This window comes from Stegodyphus dumicola, chromosome 7 (assembly GCF_044657685.1).
Source record: "Stegodyphus dumicola isolate Sdum_Otavi_A_Nest chromosome 7, ASM4465768v1".
In the NCBI taxonomy this organism is placed as follows: domain Eukaryota; kingdom Metazoa; phylum Arthropoda; class Arachnida; order Araneae; family Eresidae; genus Stegodyphus; species Stegodyphus dumicola.
Genome location: NC_140774.1, coordinates 79473816 through 79501402, shown reverse-complemented (window position 1 = coordinate 79501402; position 27587 = coordinate 79473816). Strand labels below are relative to the sequence as shown.

General features: G+C 32.1%; 1 protein-coding gene across 1 annotated transcript in view; it reads right to left on the bottom strand.

Moving 5' to 3' along the window:
* LOC118185364 (metalloprotease TIKI1-like) overlaps window positions 1-27587 on the bottom strand; it is a 182656-nt gene that overhangs the window by 6322 nt on the left and 148747 nt on the right. The window lies entirely within an intron of this gene.

The following is a 27587-nucleotide window of genomic DNA, read 5'->3' as shown; positions in this document are numbered from 1 at the left end:
AAGCAAACACAAAACTTTTGTTCCCGGGAGGGGGGAGCAAAAAGAAGTGTTAAACAGTTAAAGTGTCTTTTCTGATATTAAATTACATGGATCTCACTTCAGAAGGTCTGCGATACAGCTGACAGACGTAGAAAAGCTTTGCTTGAACAAGTAGATAGTTAAAGAATGAACTATGACTAAGTGTAGATGATGCAGTGTAGATCAGTGTTTTAGTAATCCACGCGCATTCTAGAAACCTAGCGAACAACAACAAAAATAATCGCAAAAATACTCGAGTTACAATTAATAAGGTCATTTTTTGTAGTGCTGTTGCTTGGGTCTCAGAATATCGAGCAAATCACGTACGTATAATTTCACTGTGAAAAGACCGTAAATGTAAATAAATTATTACATTTCCAAGAACAATACTGTTTGTAAGAAATTGTTTTGATTTGTAACTGCAAAATCGTAGATTTTAATATATGCATGTTATTGATTTTAGTTATTTTTGTATTGATGTTGCAATACAAGTAGGTATGCAGTAAATGTAATAACGAGATACTCCTCAAACCAGATACCATGACCATTGGATAACTCCAAGCTATATATTACGATACCTAAAACGCTAAAAAGTGAGAATATATCTAATTTTTACCTTAATAATCATAATTGGATATGTTACTTATGACAAAGTACTCAAGTGCTATTTGCTTGAGGTATAGAATGATTTCATGGGAAGTCTCTAAAGGAAAAATAACCAGTATTCTCATAACACGTGAGGAAAAACACCAAAACCCTATGCAGCAGTAAATTCCATCGCTGGGAATAGCCCCGGAACGAACAACATGGATTTTCCAGCTTTAGCAATTAGCCATTGCTAGCGCCTAATCTTCTTAATTAATGTCTCATAAAATCAAATTAGAAATAGTTAGAAATATCCTCTTACGGAAAATAACTAAGTAATATGTTTCTAATGATAAATATCCAACGCGTGATTTTTATCCTTTTCAGTGATGTTGTGATTTAAAGAATTGTTGCATACTTAGAGATAAACTGCTCGAAATCATTTGTAATTTGAACTTTACCAGAACGTACACAGATGCAGAGCCATAACCATACGCGAACTTGACGAAAAGCAAAAGTAACCTCACTTTTTTCTGCATTTGAATGAATAGACCATTGAGAGGAAGAGGAAGGTCATCTCTCGGGATGCTATATCTTTAATTTATGAATTCACGACAGTTAATCACAAATGACAGATAGGATGAACGACTAATTTGCCAGCGGTCATTTTGCTCCATTGCAAATGTACTTTCGCGTCATCTGGTTTCCGATCGAAATTACAAATAGAGTCGCCACAACCCGTCGCACGGAAAAGACCTTGATGACCGTACTATTTCGGTCTTTGAGCTTATGAATCAGGAGCAGGGCTTGAGATAGCGTTGCGTTAGATGGATACTTTCTCCATATTTCTCGATAAATTCCCGTTTTTTACGACAAATTCTCGTTTTTCCGTTCTCCATATTTCCGATAAATTCTCGTTTTAAATTCCGTAAACTATTTGACCTTTACAGAATTTCACCAAGAATTTATCCATAGTTTTTGGTAGGCTAATGTTTCTCTCTAAATTAATCTTGGAACCAGTTTAATAATATATAGAAAAGCAAACAGTTCAAACAAAAAATGAGTGTAGATATTGGTAAAATCAAACGATTATCAATTCATCCCAAAAATATCTAATGAATAATTATTATGTGTATTCGCGGATGTAGGAAAGGCAATGCCACCCATATTTTTCCAAGTGTCGGTCTTCAGAACATTTATTCGAATGACACTTCGACCCATAAGACAGATTAAAATCTTGCCTATGGTGAGAGAAGTAAAATGTTTGCTTAACGTAAAACGTAAAATGAACATAAAATTAAAATAGGATGCATTAATAATAATACAAAATTCATAAAAAATGTTTTAGTATTCACTCAGACCTTTAATAATAAATACTTGTAGAAGTATTAGGAATCTGAAGTAGACAACATTGAAAATCGGCAATTTTCCTTGTTGAAATTCGAATACCGTACCTTCTGAATGCTAGCCGGACGAACTTCCAGTTGCACAACGAAACCACGTGACAGCGAAGAAAAAAAATTCGCATATTTATTCTCCATTTAAAGAACAACTGAGAAGAAGGGAAGAACCAGTCGCCAAATCCAGAAGGCTGCGAATTATCGTTCGCTGTGTTGTTCAGAGACATTCGTACTATCTTAAAATTTTCATGAAACCAGAAAACATAAGAAATCAAAGATACCTTCACCGACATTCAAACGTCGGACCTTTCAGCCAATGTGTCATCCACCACGAAAACTCGCGGTGAGGATGAAGAAAATTTTTTACATATTAAATGGACATAAAAGAGAAGCATTGACTGATAAGTACTTGTGTTATTTGCGTGTATGAATCATAAAATATACGTTAAGAGAAAATAAAGAACAAAAACGCTTTAGATTATATTAAAAGGAATTTTTCTTCCAAATCATTTTAAAGATATAAAGAACTTGCTGATGAAGTGAATATTAATATGGAATTTAGAAAAAGAATAATACGCGCGAGGAAGAAATGAAACACAAGCATCAAGAAAGGTATTTCTGTTCAGAATCTGCTTAGTTTAAAACTGTTTCAAGCGCTAAACTGAAATCTCCATACCAAGATCAGATTGCAAGTTCTTTTCAATAATATGACTTTTTTTTTTTTTTTTTTTAAATTTTGCAAATATTTTTAACATCTTGAAACTTCAGTTCGAGATTTTAGTACATAATTTTAAGTTTTTCAAACTGGAATTGTTTTAAAACACTCTTTTAAATTGAAGAATTTAATGGTGAAAACTTCTTCGAAACGTTAGAGTGGAATTTAAAGTCTTAAAATTGCAGTTATTATATATTTCCTTCTAGGTTATTCGTTTATCATATTTAATTTATAGATACATATATAGAAAAAGCATATGTTTTTGATTAATATAATTTATGATGAATCTGATAGATAATTTTCGTAAAAACTGGTATCAGTGCAATTAATATTAAGATGCTTCTAATGAAATGTATTATTTACCTCAGCTTTAATACGAAAATGTTTTTAACATATAATAAAAATTAACATATAAAATTACAACCGCGAAAATAATATCTCCAGACACGATCATGCCTCAGAAACTGACCGACAGGAAACGGAAATGAATCTAAAACCTGACTTATCATCAACGCGTCATGGCAAATACTATTAATACCTTTAAAATTTGCCTTCAAAGCAATTTGCCTTCTTTGCCTCATGCATAGCCGATTCTCAGAGTGCTGCCATTTGGCAAATCATAAAATGTTTAATTTATGTTTCAACTTCCTCCAGTCTCTCATTAGTTAACAAAAAAAGAAAAAAAAAAAAAAAAAAAAAAAAAAGGATTTAAAAGAAAAAAAAAAAAACGCATTTCCAAATAATAATTTAAATATTCATTTTACTTTTCTTATAATATATCTAACTGCAAATTAAAATGTATTTAATTTATCATACAACCAAATGATGCATTGGGAATATTTGTAGCTTTGTTGTATTTGATATGAGCTATACTTATTTTTATTTTCAGTTCTTTTTATAACTTTTAAGTTTTTTTATAGTTTGTGTTATTATTATTATCATCATCATCATTATTATTATTATTTTAAATGTAAACTCTTCTTCAAAGTACTAGATTGTAATCTAAAATTTTCAGATTGCAATATTTTAGTCCGAAAGGACTATTAATTTCGTTTTGGCATTTTGCGTTGAAAATTTTAAATGACCGTTTTACTTTTCAAATTGCTGCCGGCAAATATTAGAGCCTTGTACTATATATTTAAAGAAATTAAATAATGAAGAATCTGCATAAATGTATATATGTTTGTCGCATTGAGATGAAACAACGGTACCTAGAGCCGTCAAAATTTAAATAATGTAATCTTCCACCAAATATGGGCATCTGGAAGTCCTAATTTGAAATTTGTTTTATTATCTTATCTATTTTATATTTTGTAAAGCATTTATGAGGTTCTGATTAAGAAACTCAACGATTTCAAAGCGAGCAATGGCAACACTGTACGAGAAAGAAAAAAAAAATTGTCTCCAGGGTGCGACAGTCCGTATCGGATATTCTAATTCTTTTAAAATTATTTTGCGATATTGCTGTTGAATTGAATTTTTATGATTTAAGTGCGAAGAATATTATATTCAATAAATAAAGGTAACATACAGAACGTTAATAAAACGCTCCTTTGGGCGTAATATAAAAACCTGAAAGCTTTCAGACTTTTTTTTCCTTTTATTTATTTATTTTTTTAAATCTTTCTTTTCAATATGGAATTTGAAAGTTTGAAATGGAATTATATGCATTAACATATGTGTACTTTGATTCTACAATTCTAAACTAATTAGCGGATTGTATTAAATGGAGAGCTAACTATTTTATTAACGGTAATTACTATTTTCAGTACTAGTACATGCTTTGGCATGTTGCCTTAGCCGAATCCAGATGGCTAAGTGAGAGATTCTATATACAATAGGTGGCGCTGTATTCTAACTTAACAATATAGATTACTAATTTCAACCATAACTTGGAGATACGATGCACTTCAAACTACACTTCATTCGTTCACTTAAAAATTGTAATAAATTTCGGAATAGTGAAAAACTATCGGTTTTGCCGACAAAGCATTACAAATGGTTATTGTACAATCAAACACTAAATTATGATATAAATTTACATATTACAGAAATTCTAAATTGGAATATAGCATATGATTGCAACACATAAAAGATAAATTAAATTTTACTTTTAATTTACTAAAATAATAAATGAATATCTTTTAATGGAACTTTATAAAAAGGTACAAGCAACATTTGCAATTTTTTTGCTGTTTCACTTGCTGCACTCCATGTAAATAACTCTTAAAATTTTTATTTCTAATAGAACATTTATTTTTAATTAATTATTTTTAAATAAATAATTTACTATTGAGTTATTGAATAAGAATAATGTAAGCAGAAATATGCAAATATTTAAAATTAAAGAACCAGTTTTAATCATTCATTCTTGTTTAATAAAATTAAAAACAAATTAATAAAAAAAATCTGAAAGCGTTCAGATTTGAACGATTGCCCAAAGAGATTTGTCAAGGTTTTTTACGCTCTCGCTGAGCTCGCAGTCAAACCAGACTGCTGTTGCGCTCACTCCTGCTAGCTTTATCATTAAGCCCCATTTTCTTCGCATTTACGCTATGTACGATTCAACAACAAAATTATAAAAATTTTAAAGCAGCATATGTTTCATGATGCAGTGTTAGGTGTTAGCAAAAATTTTTCTGTTTTTTTCAGTCTTTTCTCAATTCATCACACTAACGTTCAGGTTTCTTAGCAAGACGGCTTACAAAAATTTTTTATGTCTTTTTATTATCAACGTTTTGTGTGTTAACTTTATTTATTAGATATCACATTCTTCACACTTACGTGACATAAGCTTCAATTAAACAGAAAAATTAAAAAAAAAAAAAAAAAAAAAAAAAAATATTTAAAAACAGCATATCTTTAGGATTTCCGACAGACAGTCTCGCGCGCTAGAGATAAAAATAAATCTTTTACTCCGTACAGTATTGCACTTGCTCGCTTTTAAATCGTTGAACTTGTTAAGCAAAAATTCATAAAATATGAAGTATAAAATTCGAAATTAAAAATTCAGGCTTCCAGGTGCACATATTCTGGTGGAGGACAACGTTATTCAAAATTTAATGGCTATAAGTACCATCGTTTTCTCACAATGAGAGGAACATACATATATACATGCATTGAGATTCTTCATCATATAATTTCTTTAAAAATAATACAGAGCGACAGTATTTGGTGGCAGCAATTTGAAAAGTGATTCGCCGTTTTCAGCGGACGACGCGAAATATTGTTTCGAGACTAATAACCCACTGGGGCTAATGCTTTTTTGGGCTAGTAATAAAAAGTAAAAAATAATTTAAAAGTAAGTATTTAAAAATAAGTTTAAAATATTTAATTTTAAAAGCCAGTGTTTTAATTTATTAAATATAAATATTTCTAAATTAAAATATAAACGTTTTAAAATAAGTTTTTTAATAATTAAATAAATAAATAAGTAAAACAGATAAACCTTGACTATTACTAACAACCCAATCAACACTAGATATTGAAGCTTATAGCTCTTAAACGCTTGAAACTCCTTAAATATGTTAAACTTAATCTTCTCTCTGAAAAGTTAACGATTGAATCCAAACTCTTCTCATTCTAGGGAAAAGTGATGAAAAAATATTATGAAAAAAATAAGAAACATAAAATAACCTTCGAAGTAACTAAATGACGCAATACGGTCGGCTTACATCAAAGAGATTTCAGCTGAGTTTTTTTTTTTTTTTTCCTTCTCTCGCTCTTCTCTCTTTAGCCGATGGATAGATGACCCCCTGGGGTGACCTCTAAGAAAAGTATAGAGAAGTTGTCAGGTGAGTTTCACGCGCATTTGGAGCGGCCAGCATCAAAGGCTATTGTGGTAGTTTTTTTTTCCCTTTAAAGCATCCTCGCAGATTCAGATCGGAGATAACTTTTTCCTTTGCTTTCTTTTTGACAAGACTTCTTGTACTAGATACACTTACTTAAGAATTCGTTTCGAAACGATGGGTAGTGTCCATATCTAGTTCGCCATTCGGGCATAGTACGGTGAAAGCATAAAAGGTACAAAACAGTATACATCCGGCGACTAAAACTATATTCCAAGATAATTTATTAAGAAGCTTCAGTTAGTGAAATCATTTATAAGAACTGTTAATGTTCACTAGGAAACTCCGGTTTATTTTTATTCTAATACGCTGCGTAATTGATAATTACTAAAAGATGTTTAAAACTCATATGCATTGGTGTTCAAAATCAGCGATTCGTAATGTAAAACCAATGATCGATTATTTCGTAAACTGATGGATAAATTTTAATGAAATTTTTTACGGATATAACTTGATATAATTCAAAAGAAAAGAATGTACAGGCATCAGTCACGGCACACATGCATGGAGATACGTAAGGCCTTTTTGGCGCAGAAAAGTCTAAAACAGAGCTTGCAAGATCAAACAAATAAACAGACACTGAAAATAAAGTTTATGAGTCTCTGTGGCAGATGTTCTCATTTCTGCCGAAATGTCCTACAGTGTCTGTAACGTAATTGCTCTTTCAAGAGCATCCTAGACACATGTTCTATAGGATTTAGGTCTGGGAATTTGGCTGGCCGATACATCCGGTTAAAGGCCTAACTTTTATCAAAATCATCGACAAGATCAACTTTACGTGCACGAGCATTATTGTTCATAAAATTAACTTAGGGCCTACTACACGCCTAAAGAGGCTAACATTGCCTCGCCATACCTTTCCCAGAATCCTCCACAAACTGAAAGCAGGTTTTCTGCAGGAAAAAAAATTGACTGGGACTTATGAGTTCCTGGAGCTGTCAGTCCTATAGGACGAATTTGCTATTTCCTCATTTCCAGTATGAAGTCATAGTGCGGAAACTGTATATTTGCTAAAGAAGATTATGCCCTTCATTAGCTACCATTTTTGTTCGATTTTGCAACCTCTGTTTTAGACCTCCTTGCACTGATGAACTTTACGCACTAGCGTGCGGAGCAGGACTATTGTATGTCGTGTGCACATTTATATTGTATTACATACTACATTTCACAAAATTCGATCCAGAGTTCTAGAGATAATAGACCAACTGTCAAAATTCTCTTAATTTTGAACATCAATATATCTAAGGATTTGGAATAGGAAGTTTTCCTCCCGCTTCTCTTTTAGTATGGGAAAAATATCTATTCGTCTGTGATTTAAAAAATACACCACACAGGATTTGTGAAGATTTTGGATTCCTTTAACCGCACGTCGGTGAAATGCAGACGAACTTAAAACCACAAAAATATTCCGCTACTATACCTAATAAACTTTGCAACTTTATTTTTAATGAAATATATAACTGGTAAAATTTACAGCAAAAACTTGTATAATTTTATAATATCTATGTTGTTAACTTAGTAGATTGGTTTCTTCCTCTTGACAAGTCAATTAATCTGCGGTCATTGACAATATATATTTTTTTTTTTTTTTTTACTTTTGATTTTAGTATTTTTTCGATTAAGGATTTTTTTTAACAGATTTTTATGCTTTTAATGCAATAGAGGACTAGAAAATACTTATTTAAAATACTAATTAAAAAACTGACTAATATTTTTTTCCTTATAAATTCATAGTTTCAATTACCTTTATGTTTCTTGAAGATGGTATATAAAAAGTTTTCTAATTATATATACACAATTTTAACACGAAAATTTTTTCTCCACTTAGCAACGAGTTAAGTTAATTTTTATTAAATTATTCGGTTTTTTTTACTGAAAAATTAAATTATTCGGTTTTCCGATAAAAAGAGCAGGTAGAATTCGAAGCGCAAATTCTGTTTTTCAAAGTCGCTTGTTTATATTTTTTTAATTAAATGATAAAAAAGGAGTTATTAATATGATGCTCCGCTGATATTTTCAAGGTTTGGTCAGTATCTGCGAATAAATAAGAACAACTGACGACCTATTTTCCCGCTTTGATTTAAAAGCTTGTTTGTTTGCTGCCGCGATTTAATGAGCATTTATATTTTAAACTCGATTTAATTGGGAATCATAACATAAATGATGGTGAAGATTCATATCCGTTCCATTTCGTCACTTTGGTATCAAATTACGTTATTTATGAAGTCTTAAGTTGCGCAGAACTGGCAATTAGCATAGGAGGCTCGAAAAGCATCGAGCTTTATTTTACCTAGATTTTAATGTTGAACAAATTAAGATATATGATATACCAGTGTAAAAAAAAATACACTGATCACTATTTTCTGCAGACAGTTATTTAGAACATCAATTCAATTATCCTACTGTAGCTAGAGTTTAAAACGTCTTCCATATAAAAGCCTAGATTCCGGAAGTTTACATCAGTAGCGAATAGCTTCTGGGTTGCGGTATTCTTACAAAATTAATGTCTGTTAAAGCACTTTTTAAGAAGCCCAAATAGGGGAGAATAGGAAATATAAGTAAAGTCTAACTTAATAAACAAGTAGCTTACTTGTTGGTTTCCAGATATTTTACGCCAAAGGGGCTTTGTCCCTGACGGACTATTGTTTTCGTTTTGCGATTTTGCGTTGAATCACTATAAATGTCCGTTTCACCTTTCAAACTCTTGCCACCAAATATTAAGAGTCCTGCATTATATTTCAAGAAATTAAATAATGAAAAATCTGCATAAATGTATGTGTATTTCTCGCATTATGATAAAACAACGGTAGATAGAGCCATCGAATTTTGAATGACGTAACACTCCGACGAATATGGGCATGTGGAAGACCAAATTTGAAATTTGGAATTTGTTTTATTATCGATTTCATATTTTGTAAAACTTTAACGAATTTTTTAGTAACAAACTCAACGATTTCAAAGCGAGCAACGGCAACACTCTACTGGGAAAAAAAGACCTTTTTATCTCCAGCGCGCGGAACTGTGTATCGGAAATTCTAAAGATAGGTTCATTTTTAAATTATTTTGTGACATTGAATTTTATGAATTTTATGCTTTAAGTGCAAAGAACATGGTATTTAATAAATAAAGGTAATACACAAAACGTTAAAAAAACGCCCCTTTGGACGTAATTTAAAATCTGAAACCTTTCAGATTTTTTTGTTATTATTATTATTTATTATTATTATTTTTTTTAAATGAATGAAATAAGTTCTCTATACCCAAACTATTTCAGCTTCATCATGACCTGAATGGCTTAAGTTTATCCTAGTCTTGCAAAAATCTCAAATTGTTTCGTCTTTATATTGGCTTGATTCGCTTTGCCTTGCAAAAATCTCAGTGTTGGCTTGATTAAATTCAGCCAACACTGAAATTTTAAAGAAAATTTCGTAAAAAACATTCCTGTTAAAAAACAGAGAAAATGTGACAGAGAAATAAACGAGTCTCGTGATTCCATAAGAAATTTACTCTACAGAGGCTGTTCCCACATATTTTAGACGACTTTACTTTGCTATAAAAAATTGCCTGCTTGGAAAAAAAAAAAAAAAAAAATTGCCTGCAGCTGTATGCTTTTGAAAGTGTAAATCATCGTCAGCTATTTGACAATTTCGCTTTCATGCAAAATGGAGCTTTTAAAGAAGCAATGAGTGGAAGGCTATGTTTGCGCTCTTTCCCAAGAAAATTATTCATATTGAGTTATTGAAAAATGCCGTGGAAACCATGACTTTCGGCATCTACAGCAACAATGAATAATAATGTCAATAAGAAAGGGAAAATATGCCAAAGTTTGGCTTCAAGGAGGAAAATGGTTCAAAATACATATCAAAGGAAAAAACGGAATGTCTCGAATGTTGCAAAAGTAAGAATTTTAATGTTAAAAGAAAATCTGCCAAGTCAAAAGACAGTTGCATAACCATTAAAATGCTCAGCTTTAAACAAAGTGATTAATGCTGATTTTAATCTTAAAAAGGCGAAAACACGTAATGTGCATCGTCTTTCTCTATGTCATATTGCCAAAAGCAGAACAAGCTGCAGAATTCGCTTTGAGAAACAATTATTCTTACAAAAATGGAAAAATTTTGTCACAGTAGATGAATCTTGGGTATATTTAAATGATATCATTAAAAAGATAGCCATTTATTATTACCAAAGAGAAGGGAAAAAAAACCTCAGAACATGTTCTTATGTAAAGAAAGTTTTTCAAAGGTATATGTAAATTGTTGCTGGTTTTTGATATAACGGTAAATAAAAAGCTGTCCAATAAGAATGACATAAAATACTTCTTCCTCTACTAAGGAAAGCTTTATTGTCTTGAAAATTACGATGTAGAAAGATATAGGAGAATAAGAGTTATCAAATGGAACATTTAAAACACAAAAATTTTAGGTAAAATATTTCTGTAATTACAATGAAAATCGTACTAAAAAATGTGCGAACTTAGTACCTCAGTTTAGAAAAGACGAATGGCAATTTTAAAATTCCAACTCGTGTGCGCTTCGACCCTGCACGCTGAACAGTAGTGAAGTTCAGAGAAAATGATCGTTTTCAGAACTTTTAACCAATATCTCGGCTGATTAAAGTCGTACGAAGATGAGAATGGTCGAAATGGCTTACCACGATTCATTTATTATATATTATTTATTAATTTATTTGGGAAAGTTGTGAATTTATACCCCGTTCAAAGTTTGAAATTAAATTCAGTGCCACTAATATGTGGTAAGAAGTTAGGAATACGTATCAGAATGTTATATTTCATTTTTTAAATTTCGCCTAACACTTTTTTAACGTTGATTCGCGGATTTTGAGAAAATCAAATACGAACTTAGGTATTGGTTGACACTCTTTTCGTCAATCTTCGAAATGTTCTTAGTGAAGTCCTGCTTGTTAGTTTGTGGTGTGAGAATTTTGCATTTATTTTAGTTAGCATACTCCTGCCTTCTTTGTAATACTCTTAAGTAAAGGAATTTGCAAAACAACTAAATTTAACGAACTTTTAACTCCACAACTTTGTCCTAGAATGAATGCAGGGGTTCTTTATTCTTTAGGATCTTTGCATCATCTTCCATTTATTTTATTTCGAGTAAATTGTTAAGGAGTTCATTCAAGAACTATCAAATGAATCATAGAATTCTTAACACATCTTCGAATTTCTTTAACTTCTTCCATAAAGCAAAACTTGCTACTTAGTTCTTTCAGCTTCTGTAACGATTCTAATGTCAACACTGTATCCCTTGGATGGAAGTTAACTGTGAATGCTTCTTTCATCCATTATTCTTATCCTCTGAGCTAATGTTTACACACGTGATATTGTTCTTTCACTAATTGCGTATGTTCTATTTGCTCTTGTTGTTATCGAACAAGAAACATATCCTATCTCCACATGATGTAATGTATTTTTCATATCACGCAGATGAAAAAAATAGAAAATATTCATTGCAATTATATATTTCTAAGAAAATATTTATAAATCGTCTTATGTGACTCTTTTGTTACAGTCAGTTGAACAGGCATATATATTTTACGTTATCCGAGTACGTTCGACACCCAAATTTTTGAAAATAGCACAAATAAATCTATTATTGGTGTTACTTTAGCAGAGTACTGCTTAAAATGATAGAACATATGATAAACATGTTACCAAAGTATAACTTTTTCCTCTTACAGTTGGGTTAAAAATGTATTAAATTTCAGGATTACTAGATATGCTTCCACACCATTATTTTTCAATATTTTACTTTTATTTTTGTGATATGTCTGTGAAGTGATATGTCTATTAAATATACCTGTTTGAGTATATGCACTAGCTGTTTTTCTAGAGATTTTCTAGAGATCTATTTTTTTAGAGATGTTTTTTACGAAATTTTCTTTAAAAAAGCTGAATTTAATCAAGCCAACACTGAGATTTTTGCAAAGCAAAGCAAATCAAGCCAATATAAAGATGAAACAATTTCAGATTTTTGCAAGACTAGGATAAACTTAAGCCATTCAGGTCATGTTGAAGCTGAAATAGTTTGGGTATAAAGAACTTATTTCATTCATATTAAAATAATAATAATAATAATAATAAAATCTGAAAGTTTTCAGATTTTAAATTACGTCCAAAGGGGCGTTTATTTAACGTTTGGTGTGTTACCTTTATTTATTAAATATCATGTTCTTTGCACTTAAACCATAAAATTCAGTTCAACAGCAATGTCGCAAAATAATTTTAAAATGAGCTTATGTTTAGAATTTCCGATACACAGTTTCCTGCGCTGGAGATATAAAGGTTTCCATCCCCTCCCCGTAGAGTGTTGCCATTGCTAGCTTTTAAATCATCAAGGTTAATTATCAAAAATTCGTTAAAGTTTTAGAAAATATAAAATCGATAATAAAACAAATTCCAAATTTCAAATTTGTGCTTCCAGATGCCGATATATCCCCCCCCAAATGGCAGATTGTGAACAGTTACAGTGTAACCCAGTCCATTAATCTATACAAGGCCAGATGCGGTGGTCTCTTTATTATGGAGACACCTAATAGGTGGGCCACCATCGCCTCCTATGAAGGGACGGACAATTACAACCATGCCTTCTCCGGAATTCGAACCCAAGCCCTTCGGTATCAAAATCAGGCTTCCCTAACCGTCTGGGTGGCCCAGATGCCCATATTCGCAGTAGGATTACCTCATTCAAAATTGGATGTCTCTAGGTACCGTTGTTTTATCACAGTGCGAGAAATATACATAAATTTATGCAGATTCTCCATTATTTAATTTCTTCAAATATATACAGAGCGATAATATTTGGTGGCAACAGTTTGAAAAGTGAAACGGACATTTATAACTTCTATTTGACAATTTTAATTTCGGTAATAACTACCATTGCTACCAACTCATCGTTCGATTTAAAAAAAGTGCCCCAGATCGATCAATTGCTTTGGGGATTCCGAACAAATTTCATTTAAATGACTATTTTCCGATCTTATTTCATATATAATATTTTTATCTACGCAGCAAAGATCGACATACTGCGCTGTTTACGGTTGATAGTTAAAAAATACATCGTACTTACTCGAAAATACTCAGAATAAATTTTAAGACACAAAAACATAGATGAACATTTGATGAGAGCATGATTCGGATTAGAATTTATTTGCTTCTGATTACAATGATGGGATATTAAATGCAATATTTCACTATGGTAAATAAACAGAAATTAAGAAAAAATAAATAATCCATTATTACTTATTTGTTTTCAGGCATACCAGCAAAGTTAAACTGAAACAGCTCAACTAGACGCTCATATATATAAAGAAACCTAATATGAAGCTAAAAATTAGAAAAAAAAAAATTTATATCTGTCCTGCGCTATAGCTGCAGGATTGAAGTACAATAAACTTAAAGCATTTAAGGTGAAAAGTAAACTGGAGTCAAAGCAAGGCAATTCCTCAACAATATTAATAACTGCAACCGTGTATAAAAGGTTTAACACAATATCTACACAAATCAAAATTAAAACAAGAATTGATAGTAGTACAAATTCGATAAATAAAAATGCAAAGAGGAAAAAATATAAAAGATAATAAAATTTAAAAAATTAATCTCCTTTTACTGAAACTGCACTTCAGAACTCATAAGGGGAAAATGAACTAAAGTTTCATAAAAGTCGATTATATGCTAAAGGTGTTTCGTTTTCCTGGTTCATTTGAGATCAGAACCCCCCCCCCAAAAAAAAGAATCAATTAAATTTTCATTTAAAACATGAGAATTCATATAAAACCGAAAAATCGAATTTCAAATGTACCAGGATTTCCCCTATACGCCTTTGAAACATTTTGAAAAAAGAATAAAACATAACATTGTATCAAATTGACTACTCAAAAAAACATAAAATTTTACATTAAGTAAAATGACCATTCATAAAAACCAAACTGGCCTAAAATCATTATATGCAAATCCGAACGAAATTCAAAAGTAAATACAAATAAATACAAATAAAGAGCAACACAAATAAACTTTACACCAAAATATCATTTACACAACCCTAAAAAATTTTGTGGTCCCCGATTATGCTAAACTAAACTTTTAATACAAAAAAACGAAAAACTTTTCAAAGAGATTTCTTTAGATAATAAAATTAAATCTGAGCCTTAATCAGCTAAAAACTGAAAACTTAATAGAAACAAAAATTGAAGAAACGCAAAATTACAGAAAACGTAGGACGACCTTTGAAATGAAAATTGACTGAATTTTTAGACGACCAAATGGAGACCTTGTAGAATTGAAAGGAGAAGCAAAAAATTATAGTTCTTAGAAAAAGTATGCGATAAGGTTCAAAGTGTCCAATATCAGAACTAAGCATTTAAACATGTGTTCAAAATGTCCTATCCTGTTAAATTTCGTGTGCGGGGGTGCCAAACGTTCGGTGCGGTCTGTAAAAATTTATTACCTACGAGGAGGTTGATCGTCGACTCCAAAATGGTAGCGTAAGAAAGTTCTGAAAGTTGCTGTCTTCTGTAAAATCTTAAAACGCGAAAGCGGTACTAGCTCAGAGTTGAGGAAAAGGAAAAATGTATGTTATAAAAGATAAAAGTCTTCACGTAATTCGGGGTACAATACGTCTTTGAAACTAGAAGCCCCATTTTTTTTTAAATAAAAGCTAGAAGATATACCAGTTATTATATTTACAAAATAGTAGTCCTCTTCTCATATATATTATTTTCTTATAATTTTTTTTTTTTTTTTTTTTTTTTTTTTTTTTTCCCAATAATGAGTACAACACTTTTCCAAGCACAGGTACAGAAATAGGGAGAGCGGAAAAAAAGTTAGATTTCGTTATTTGTCGAAAATTAATTTATTTTTAAACTTGACATAAATATTTTGCCTAAACATAAATATTTTCGTCATTTAAAACACTTCTGTAATTTGAAGTATATGACTACGACCCACGATTGCGACAATAAAGACCGAGTAAAGCCAGATAAGGAGATATATATGTGTGTGTGTGTTTGTGCGCGTATGGTATTGCCGATTGCTATCAAATGTGAGGTGCACAACTATATATTGTAGCGTCCCATAAACCAATTTGAGTGCTCTACGGCTAAACGTTTTTGAGTTACGGCAGATACAAACATATGTACGTACGTACAGACATCACGAAAAAAAATCGCTTTTGAATCCATTTTACAATCCGTTTCGAAAAAAAGGAGTCCTACGTTTTCTGCGTACGTACAGACGTCACGCAAAAAAATCCTCCAGATAGATTCAGGAACGGTCAAAATGGATATTTCCGTTGAAATATGCCACTCGAAATTTTTCGCGACTAACTTTGTTTACTTCGTGCAAGGAAGTAAAGTAGAGATAGGGCATTTAAATCATTAAATGCCACAAATCTTGAAAAAAATTCGAAATCTTCGTGTTTCCCCCATCCACCGAATCCTAACTTAAAAAACATTAAACATTTTAATTCAAAATTGTTGAAAGATGAGTTTTATTGATGTCCAGTAGCAGCGTTCATTAAGGTGAGGGGGGATTCTATCATATTTAGTGGTATATGAATCACATGTAGCATCATGCAGAAGCCTTGAATTCTACAGTGTTTCAGTTTGCCGTCTACTGAAATCTGCCAGAATTTGTTAGTATTTTTTAAGTAACTTGCGCTGTCCTTTTCTGCAAATTCTGGAAACTATTTCTTGAATAGTCTTATTACTTCTCTACACAGCTTATAAACAATTATTGTATTCCCCTGTGCATACAGTCGAGGTGAAGGTGGTTACAACGTTCAACTAGCAACTGGACAAGTCTTGATCCGAATCCTATATCCTATCTGATGATACAGACTCCTCTTCTTTATAAGGTTTAAAAAAAAAAAAAAATTGGGCAAAATTATTTTTGTTCCTGAAGAAGATATATAATGTCTTAACGCCCTTGAAAATATATAAAGTTTTATTAAAATCTATATAAACTAAGATTGCATTTTTGCCTAATTTTAAATGATTGTATATCTAAGCTACAGCAAAAGCTAATTTTCTGTATTTTATTATTAGATAGATACAATGCACTATATTTTCTCTCTGTTATTTTACACACTTTTCAATTTTGCAGGCTCTGAACAATTTTATGGTACCAAAATTAAAAAAATCAAGTGATGAAATTCGGATGTATTATATCTAAAATCGTGAAAAGCATTATCGCATTCAGTTATAATATTTCAAAGGCGTGTGTGTAATATAATAATCACTGAGATGAAGATAAATATTTCAGCTCAGCTAACGCTGAACTCTGCCCAGAACTATAAATAACTTGACAATAAGTCATTAGCCGTTGCTGTGACGACGATGAATAGGTATTACTGTACTAAGCAGCAACGGTGGGAGATTTAAATGAATGATGTCCCGGTGTTCAAAAGCATCTAATAAAGCCTAACTAAATGAAATACATTACATTTGAAAGCTGAAAATGTATTAAAATTTAACCTTAGATTGACACTGTCTTACTGAAAAACTGATACTTACGTATTATCGCAGCCACCTTAGTACAAATTACCAAATTTTCAGAATGTACCCAACAGTGGCAGACATGCTCATATGTAAGTATCAAAAAGCTCTATATGCATATCGAGGGAAATTAACATGGGATCCCTGTTCTTCATATAGCAAAAATAGTTTGTGCTGTAGGTGGAATTACATTACATATGAAGATTAAAGTCTTAGCGCCATTTCTTGAGTACAGCAAACATTTTAATATTTATAAAACGCAATATAGCAACTTTAGCTTATGGTTTTAATTCTTATTCATTTCCCTTTAATATATAAGCCTTATCTCATATATATTACTTTTTCATTTATATTATGTTCGATAGATGGCGCTATTTGCTCTCTCTTTTTTATGATTATTACTCACTTATTTCATATACAGTGTCTCACAAAAGTGATGGGACACATGTGCTTTACAAAAGGAAACTGTAATAAAATAAATTAAAAAAACATGTAAACATTTTTTTGTGGGTGTGTTTCATACTTAAATTTAGTAACAATTATTACATAACATATATTTTCTCAAAATATTAAAATATTAATTTAATAAAAATACAATTGTTTAGAACGGAGGAAAAAATGGCTCACATAAGTGATGGAACACCATTAGATACTACTACGTACTACAATAAAAAAATTTTGGGTTTTTTTTATTTTTACTCAAAAGCAATTGGCAATAATTTATAAAATCGTCTGCAGTATTTCTCTCCAGTTTGTTTTGGAATTTTTGTGTTTTTTAGCTCTGTGCAGCCATGAATGCTAAACGAAAAGAAACTTTGCCTGAAATTCGAAAATTAGCTATTAATTTGCACATTGAACGTAGAAAATTTATTAGAGAAACTGCTGAAACAGTTAACTTGACTCATTCAACAGTTTTCAATATCATTAAACGATATGAAAAGAATCATATGATTCAGGATAAAAGAAGACCTGGACGACCATCAAAGCTATCCAATGGAATAAAGCGAATTATCGTTCGATATATTAAAAAAAACTCCAAGAATGAGTGCTCCTAAAATTGCTGTTGATTTACAGGCATTATATGGAGTAATTGTTAATCTTGAGTCTATTAGAAGACTAATTCGATCTGCCGGTTATCACGGTAGCGCAAACAGGAAAAAATTCTTCGTAAGTGAAAAGAATAGAAAACTCAGACTGGCTTTCGCAAAATCCAACATAAATAAGAATTCTGATTACTGGAATGAAGTTATAGTTGCTGATGAGAGTAAATTTAATATATTTTGTTCTGACGGTAGGATCTTGGTGTGGAGAAAACCCAGGGAAGAATTTCGCAAACAGGACTTGGTGCCAACAGTAAAACATGGTGTAAGAGGTGTTATGGTATGGGGGTGTATGTCGTCCGCTGTAGTTGGTAATCTTGTTTTTATTGACAATATAATGGATCAGTACAAGTATATTGACATTTTAAATCAAAATTTGAAATCTTCAGCACGAAAATTGAACCTTCATAACGATTTTAAATTCTACCAGGACAAGGAGCCCAAGCACACTGCTTTGAACGTTAGATTCTGGCTGCTGTATAACTGTCCTGAAATAATAAAAACACCACCACAATCTCCAGGCTTAAATCCCATAGAGAATATTTGGCAAGAATTGGAATCAAGAATTCGCAAACACACCATTTCTTCAAAACAACAATTAAAATCGGTGCTTCAAGAAGAATGGGGTAAAATCACTCCAGAAATCACAAAAAAATTAGTTGAATCCATTCTAAGAAGATTAAATCATGTTTTAAAAGTAAAAGGAAATCCAACAAAATATTAAAACCTTTTAAAAAGTAAAATTTTTGGATAAATATTTGATGGAAAAGTAAGTGTCCCATCACTTATGTGAGCCAGTTTTTGCTCTGTTCTAAACAATTGTATTTTTATTAAATTAATATTTTAATATTTTTAGAAAATGTATGTTATGTAATAATTGTTACTAAACTAAAATATGAAACACACCCACAAAAAATTTTTACATGTTTTTTTTTAAATTTATTTTACTACAGTTTCTTTTTGTAAAGCACAAGTGTCCCATCACTTTTGTGAGACACTGTACACTTCCGCAAAATGACTATAATAATATTTTTGTTCCCTGAAGAAGAGAGATAACTCTTATCTCTTCGAAATGCAGAGTTTCTCTATAAAAAAAAAATGTTAGTTAAAGACAGAATTTTGTTTAATTTTAATAAAGAGTGCCCTTTCATTCATCATTTAAAAAAATTTCTAATATTATCAAAAAGTTTAGTAAATTACATATTATGTTACTAAATGCTGAATTTTAAGACTACAGCTTGAATATTATAAATATTAGTCGCCAAGGGACTGAACGTTAATATTAAATTTTACAGGTTATCATTCCATCTAAACTAAGTATATACCCGCAATGCTTTTTGTAAAACTGCAACAGGCTTTTTTACTTCCCGTATGAAGTTTGGACTATAGGATAGCGTCATACAAAATATTCATGATCATTAAATAACTTCAACCCAGATATAATTCCACATCATACAATCGTAAGAGATATTGAAGGGAAATTGGTTATGATATATATCATTTCAATAGACCAACACAAGAGACTAACAAAGAATAAATTTGGGAGAGCACTTTTGTGTTGTGGATACAGCCCCTTGCCAATCTCATTAAGTAAAAATAATAATAAAATACAGCGATCGTTTGTTGAATCCTTTGACTTTAGAACAGCTGGCTCGAAAGTGGAACCTGAATCGAGCTCCCGCCACTTTACTCTAGAATAATTTTTTCTCTTCTTCTGTACCCCACCCCTCAACGATCAGAATCAAAACCTTTTCAACGCATTGCTTTATTTTTATTTTCTTCTTTTATTTATTTATTTATTTTTTATTTTGCCTGGAAAGTAGACTGATATTTAGATAAGTAAATCTGAGATTTACTTAGTTCGAATTTCCGATGAATATCACAGAATTCTTCCAAGGAGCCCTTGAAAGCTTTTAATTTTACTTTATTAACAACCATGTAGAAAATTATTGTTTTGAATATGTGAAAGCAAGCATTGTTGCCAATGGGTGATGCATATGATCTTCCATATTATAAAAATGCTTTTGTATCAGCGTAAAGAAACGAAATTGATCATAAAAAGTGATTTTATTCGCAATTTACTTATTTATTTATTAATATTTCTTGACAACATTTTGCAACACTTGTTATTTTAGATCATGACGTTTTTCAATAAATTAGGTTTCTAACATCATATTGCAGGCCGACTGCAAAATCCTTAACTCTGTGTACGCTGTCGTCAGCATCAAAAATAAAATACAACGGATATAGTGAATATATTTGCAGTAACATACGGAATGCAGATTCTCTCTCTCTGCACATGTCGATTTTTTTTAATTGTATTCAAAAGCTAAGATATTTCTCGTACTTTTCTCCTTAAATTAAATTAAGTTAAAAAAGAAATACAGATACAGACGCATATTGAATTTTTTCTGAAACTGTTCATACTTTATATATGTTCCATAAAAGATATAACGTGACTAGAATTGTCCATAGTCTAAAGTCTATCTTATTTGATTCGTTTCTTAAATTGGAACCACGGTTGGCCAGTTATTAAATGGAAAATATTGAGTTTATAGTATGTGCATTTAGCAAAATTGGAGATGCGCGTTTTACTGAGAAAAAATTTAAATTGTTCGAAGCATCTATGGAGTTGCTATTGTAACTGCAAACTCAAGTCTTGCAGACCCTATTACAATAATAGCGAGTTATTGCTACGTCTTAACAACTCACAAACATTGAGGAAAGTGTCTCAATGTTATTCAAAACAAAAAAAGCCTTTTGTATTTAGTTCAAATTGAACATAAAGAGCACAACTTATTCTACGGAAAAAAAAAAAAAAAAATTCTTATAATTATGCAATAACAGGCAATTATATTCAAATATTGACTGAGGTTAGCTGGGTGACTAAGGGTTTACTGGGTATTCACTAAAATTTTTAAATTCAAAAGCTAACAATGAATCTAAGACTATACATTCACTAGAATAAGCTGGCTCAGTTATTTTAACGTTGCGTAAGTTTAAAGCATCGGCTAGCAAGAATGTCAAAGACGGAATATCACTTTTAAATAGAGCTGGCGAAAGATACTAACAGCAGACCCGACTGCCAGAAGCTCTTTTCTGCTAAAATTTTAAGCTGAGATTCAAAACTCTCAGCTTAAATATTTACTCAAAGCTAATTTGCATTCTAGTGATTCTAGTGAGGAATATGGAAAGAAGAATGTATAAAAAAGATTAAAATCATAATAACTGGTTAATTAACAGAAGTTACAGTTACGCATGTATTTTAAAAGCTTAAATCTGTATTGCGAAAGCATGACCTTTTCATATTAAGGGTATCATGTGAAAATAAATAATTGTATAGATTCGCGTATTTTCCCCATCTCGATTTTCAGTTAGCAAAGAAGCGGAAAGTTTGAATACGGTATACAAGGAATAGTAGCGTCTGTTGTCCTATTAGTATCTCCACATAACTGTCAGCAGCCTCCTCCATAATGAGGGGCGTAATCCTCAACTAATGACCGCTACCTTCCGGCTGCTTTTAACAAAAGCGCACTCCCTTGTCAGCTCCGCCTGCCTTTGGCACAGTAATTGTTAAATATAGCAAGTTACACATATTTATGTGGCAGAGCGAACGTAATGGAGCGAAATATTGGCTATTTTCAAATGCCATTAGAGGGTTTAGTAGAAGCTATCTTTTTTAATGAAGGTCAGTAAGAATTATTGACGAATGCAATATTCGTGGACTACAGCGCAAATAAACATTTTGCGCGTTTATAGCTTTATCAGAAAGCATTTTTATCTAAAATTACTTTGCAAATATGACTGAAAAATGGCAGCAACATTTTGCACTGTTCTTAAAAAAAAAAAAAAAAAAAAAAAAAAAAAAAAAAACTGAAAGGTTTTCAGATTTTAAATTACGTCCAAAGGGGGCGTTTTTTTTAAAAATTTTGTATGTTACCTTTATTTATCAAATATCTTGTTCATCGCACTTAAACCATAAAATTCAGTTCAAGAGCAATATCGCAAAATAATTTTAAATTGAGCATATCTTTAGAATTTTCGATACACAGTTCCGCGCGCTGGAGATAAAAAAAAAAAAGTTTCCCTCCCCCCCCCCCGTAAATTGTTGCCATTGCTTGCTTTCAAAGCTCATTATTTAAACACCAAATTGTAACGCCACAAATAAAAGATATTTCCGGATAATAAACGGTATTTATTAGTTAAATAATGATATATTTATCTTTAGTTATTTTTCTTTGGCAGACAAGTAGTTGTATGAGTACAAATATAAATGTATCATGTTTTTAACATAACAATAACGAAGTGCATTGGATTCCCGATTAACTGAGATAATAAAGAGCCTGACTTTCACGTTTAACTCAAAACCGTGGTTAAATGCAGGATAGTTTAAAAACGCAATGAAAATGAATAATTATTATTATAATTAACAGAAAAATACTTTTAAACAATTTACTGATATTTTCAAGCAACTTAATATACATAATAAATTAACTTGGTTATGAAATGAAATCAGAATTTAAAACAAAAGGAACACATTCTAATTAACAAAAGAGTAAAATGAAGAAGTTATAAGTGGCATTAAAAGAGTAAGTAACATTTTCAAAAGAACTTGATCAATGTCAACAAATTCAAACCCGTGTAAAAAAAGTCGGTTATAATTTTTTTTTAATTTTTATTATTTATTGTACAATATTTATATATTACGCATTATAATTAACATTACGTGCTAATATGGACAAAACAATGTCCCAGTACTATGATAACATCTGCTTTCCTTGCTGCTATACCAAGCACTTTTCTTTTCTGCTTTCTGTTGCACATAGATATTTGAGTTCTACGCTGGCGAATTTTAATAGTAATTTTTCCGTCGTTTTTCAATAATAAGCTTCTTTTTTAACAGACACCTGGTTCATCCGCCTCCGATTAATCGGAAGTACATCAAAAAATCTAATTCAGAACCGTTAAAATTCAGGTTGCATTTGATTTCATAATTTCGGCAAAATACAGAAAAGTTAGGAACCTACTCTTCATTCGAATTTTAACACGGATCTGCCTGTGAATGGACTTCCACGGGTCTTATAAACCAAAAAAGAAGATAAATACTTTACCACCACCTCTAGCAGATTTTTAATTACTAGCTTGCCACAAAAGAATACTGTCACTACGTTCATTATGCCTGACCTGAGATCTGAGCCTAGACCTAATGGTGTGAAAATCCCGTCAGCCTAAAATTACCATACTGTCTTGTTCTCCCCTTTTGGCGAAGTTCCAATAGTAGTCAACTCCTTTACTTTGTATACTTTATAGAAAATTTCTTCTTGTTAGAAAAATCAATTTTAAAGAGGGGTGACGAAGAAGAAGCTTATGTATAAAGATGGTAGCAGCAATCATAGCCGATCGAATATATATATATAATTTTGATACACAGCTTAGCCAGCGTACTATTCATACCCAGCTAAATTGGGCTAAAACATGCGTCCGCCCTTTAAGAATTAGTTTTGTTCTTCTTTCTATTATTTCCGATCTTTAAAACAATATATTTGATGTAAGAAAGATAAGTGGCGACATACTAGCAAAAAGACTAGCGAGCTTAGAAACGAAATGCGCAGATTACGGTATGGAAGTTAGGGTGCCAACCAGACGGTATAGTGATTAGGGGAGCTTGACTGTGATGAACCCGGGCCCTTCGGGACCTGTGAAGGGACAGACAATTTTACAATGGACGTTAAATTGTCTGTATCTTCATAGGAGGTAACGGTGGCCGCCTATTAGGTGCCGCCACAATCAAATGCCCACCACTTCTGCTTACTTGTTAAATAAAATTTTAATTCGCAAATTTTACTATTATTTATTAGCTAAAAATGTTTTGCAAAACGTTATATAAGAAATATACGACCAGGCTTAACTTTGGAATGAAGCAGCTCAGATAGATTTATTATAATTATGTAAATATTCCCGAAATAGAAAGGGGAAATAACTAAATTAAAAAGGAAACTTAAAGGGTCACTGGAAATTAAAGTTTAATTTTATCTTACTTTTTTATGCACATACTCACAGCATGCACACATGCATATGTGTGTAAGATAAAAAATATGCAAAATGAAATTTCTAAATTTAATTTGCAATAGTTTCCTAATTCTCTACTTTAATATGGATATTTCCCCTTTTCACCCTGGCCCGTCAATAGCTCAGTAAAACTCATAATTAAATAAATCACTTTACACAAAAATTCAAAAATGGACTGTATACTAAAATTGATTAATTAATCAAAAAACTGCCTAGTTAGTTCACATCTCTCGGCGGCGTCTCAGAACACACTCAAAACTCAATACAAGTGGCCGCAAGGTGGCGCTATAAAAACATCAGCGTCATCGTTTTAGAATACAAATATTACATATTTTTCACAGATGGCGCCAACACACCCTAAAAATAATATTTGCTTTTAGTAAAGCTCTCTAAACTACATCATTTCACTACGTCATCTCCCTAAACTACATAAACGCTTATAATAAATCTCTCTAAACTACGTCATTTCAAAATAAAATCTGTCGTATGATTCTTACATAAAACTCATAACACATAAGTCTTCATCCATTAATAATTTTAGACGCTTAAATATTAACCAGTCAGGATAAAGGAACCGGAACTAACTCTTGTGAACCGAAAGCTCTAAACCTGATAGAAACAAATAATTTTGGGATAAAACATTTAGATGACACTGAACATTGGTTCAAAACCCAAAGTTGGTTCCTTTCCTATCTTCCTCTTTTCTTCTTCCTAAAGTTTACCGTTCGAAATTTGTTGTGCATGTTCTTCAAAGGCCGGAGATGAAGGGAGGGAAAACTCTAAACCAACGTGTAACGGTCTGGTCGGATACTTAGAGGCCGGGGCCTCACACTTCTAAAATTTTGATACTGTTGCACTGGCTTGGGATAATATTTGGGTACAGTTCGTCTTGGAACAACAAATTTGTCATCACTACTTGAATTTTCTAATCCATCCAGCGGCACTGAAACTGGGAATAATTTACGTGCAGTTTCAATCCAATCCTTTGGTGAATTTATTTTCTGTACAGAGAGCAACATCCTCTGTGATTCCGGAAGACCCTGATTGAGGGCCTCAACTATTGTAGCATCATTTAACTTCAAACTGGATGCGATTCTTAATTTGTTGCGAAAATAGACGTCAATGTTACGAAACTGATTATAAGTGATAGACACAAAATCATTAAAGGTCACTGTCTCTGCACTGGAAAAGTACGTCTAGAAATTGTCTTTCACTACTTCCCAATCTTTCTCTAAGCAGTCTCTTAAGTAAAACGCTAGGGCTTCTCCTCTTAAACATTCCGCAAAGATGAGGGTTTTATCTTTATCCTGAATATTTGCAGGCAAACTAGAATAATTCCTTGTAGACAATATACTCTTTAATCATAGCAATTACTATAATTTCTTATATGCACAGGTAAAAAGATGCGACGCCATTTCAGGCAGGAGAGCAAAGGCAGGAGAGTTGTTTGCATAGTGGAAGTCAGGAAGGAAAAGCGGAAGCGTAATGCTCGTGACTCAGTATTTATACCTCGTAGGTGCGGAAAGTATTCTAAGCTATGATTGGTCAATATCAGTTTTAGTTACCTTTTTCAAGCAGTATTATGTAATTTGGAATGCTCTCGAATTTTGGAGAACAGATACATTTAGGGGGGGAAAGCACCAAATTTAGAATCGTTAATTTTGAGGTCGTAAAATTTTTTTTAAAGCAACCATCGTTTTTTGTTATACCTCATATATATTGTTACGAATTTGGTATTTAAAAAGCTAATGTTAGTTCAATTATAAATTAAATGGTTTTATTTCCCGCGCAGTGCAGCGCGTGACGAATATTAAAAGAAAGCTAAGCCGGAAAATTGAAAATACAAGAGCGCGTGCATTAAATAAATATATATCTCTTTTTTTGATTTCGAGAAAGTACTAGAAAATTCTAGCGCGTGATTTTAAAATCTTATAAAAGGAGGAAAAATCTCAGTTCGTAGTAGTTGCTTAGTTTGTTGTTGTTTAGAAAACTGCTCTTGTTGATTGAGCGAATTCGCGGATTAGCTTTCTTTAGCTGTTTTGAATTAAGTTCTATTGGACATTTGAGTAGTTAAAAGATAACTACTGTGAGATATTGTAATACTGCGTGATAATTTGAGAAAATTTAAGCATTTTTGTTGTGATAATAATAAATTTTTGTTCCTTTTTCATCGGACTTGTGCATTCATTTCATAACGAACCCGTACGCACGCAACAATTTTTGGTGTCAGGAGTGGGGTTTGAATGTCAATAACAAGAGGGATGGAAGAACAATTGAGACAGCTCATTACTGCTTTTGCTGCGTTCCAAGAAAAGATGGAAGCTGGCCAAACATCTTTTAAAGAAGAAATTAAAGAGAAAATGGATGCTGGTAAAAAATCCGTTAAGGAAGAGATGAAATCCGTGAAAGATGAGATGAAATCCGTCAAAGATGAGATGAATTCTGGTCAGAAAAAGTTGGAAGCCGGTCAAGTAACTTTTAAAGAAGACATAAAAGCCGTACAAGAAAAGATTGAAGCAGGTCAAGACGAAATAAAAAGGAGAAATAACCTACGTAATAGAAAGTAAATTTGAGGCTATGGAAGACAGAATAGGAGCTGTCGAAAATAAAGTCGGGAAAATTGAAGAAAAGGTAACTTCTTCTCTCAAAGATGAAATAGAAGATAGAGTGTCGGCTGTGGAGCAACGAATCGAAGGAAGAGTTTCGGCCTTCCAACAAAAAAATTGAAGAAAGAGTTTCTCCGTCCAAGGACATATTCAACACCAAATCGAAAAACAAATTGATGATAGAGTTTCTGCGGTCACCAAAGAAGTTGATGATTTAAAGAAATTCGTAGCGGCGGCAGGGAGCAATCCGGAAGGTTTTAAATTTCTACCCATGCCTGCTCGTCCCTCTCTGAAGCTATCGACTTATGATGGGAAGACCTCCTGGCAGGTGTATAAGACACAATTTTCTATAGTTGCGGATGCGAATGGATGGGATTGCCAAACTAAGGCCTGTCATCTCGCCGCTTCTCTGAGAGCAGACGCAGCGGATATCCTGCAGACGCTTCCCGAAAAATCAACTTCGAAGCTCTATCCGGCGCATTGGAGCTGCGCTTTGGCGAGAAATGTTTAAAAGACTACAGCAGGCTTCAATTAAAAATCCCGTCAACAGAAGCCCACCGAATCACTCCAGGAACTCGCCACGGATGTTGAAAGGCTATCCCACCTCGCCTTTACGGAGTGCCCGAGAGAAACAAGGGAAATCCTGTCGCTGCAATATTTCATCGATGGCATCCGGGACACTGAAATACAGAAAGCACTGCGAATGGCGGATGTTAAAGATTTGAAAAGCG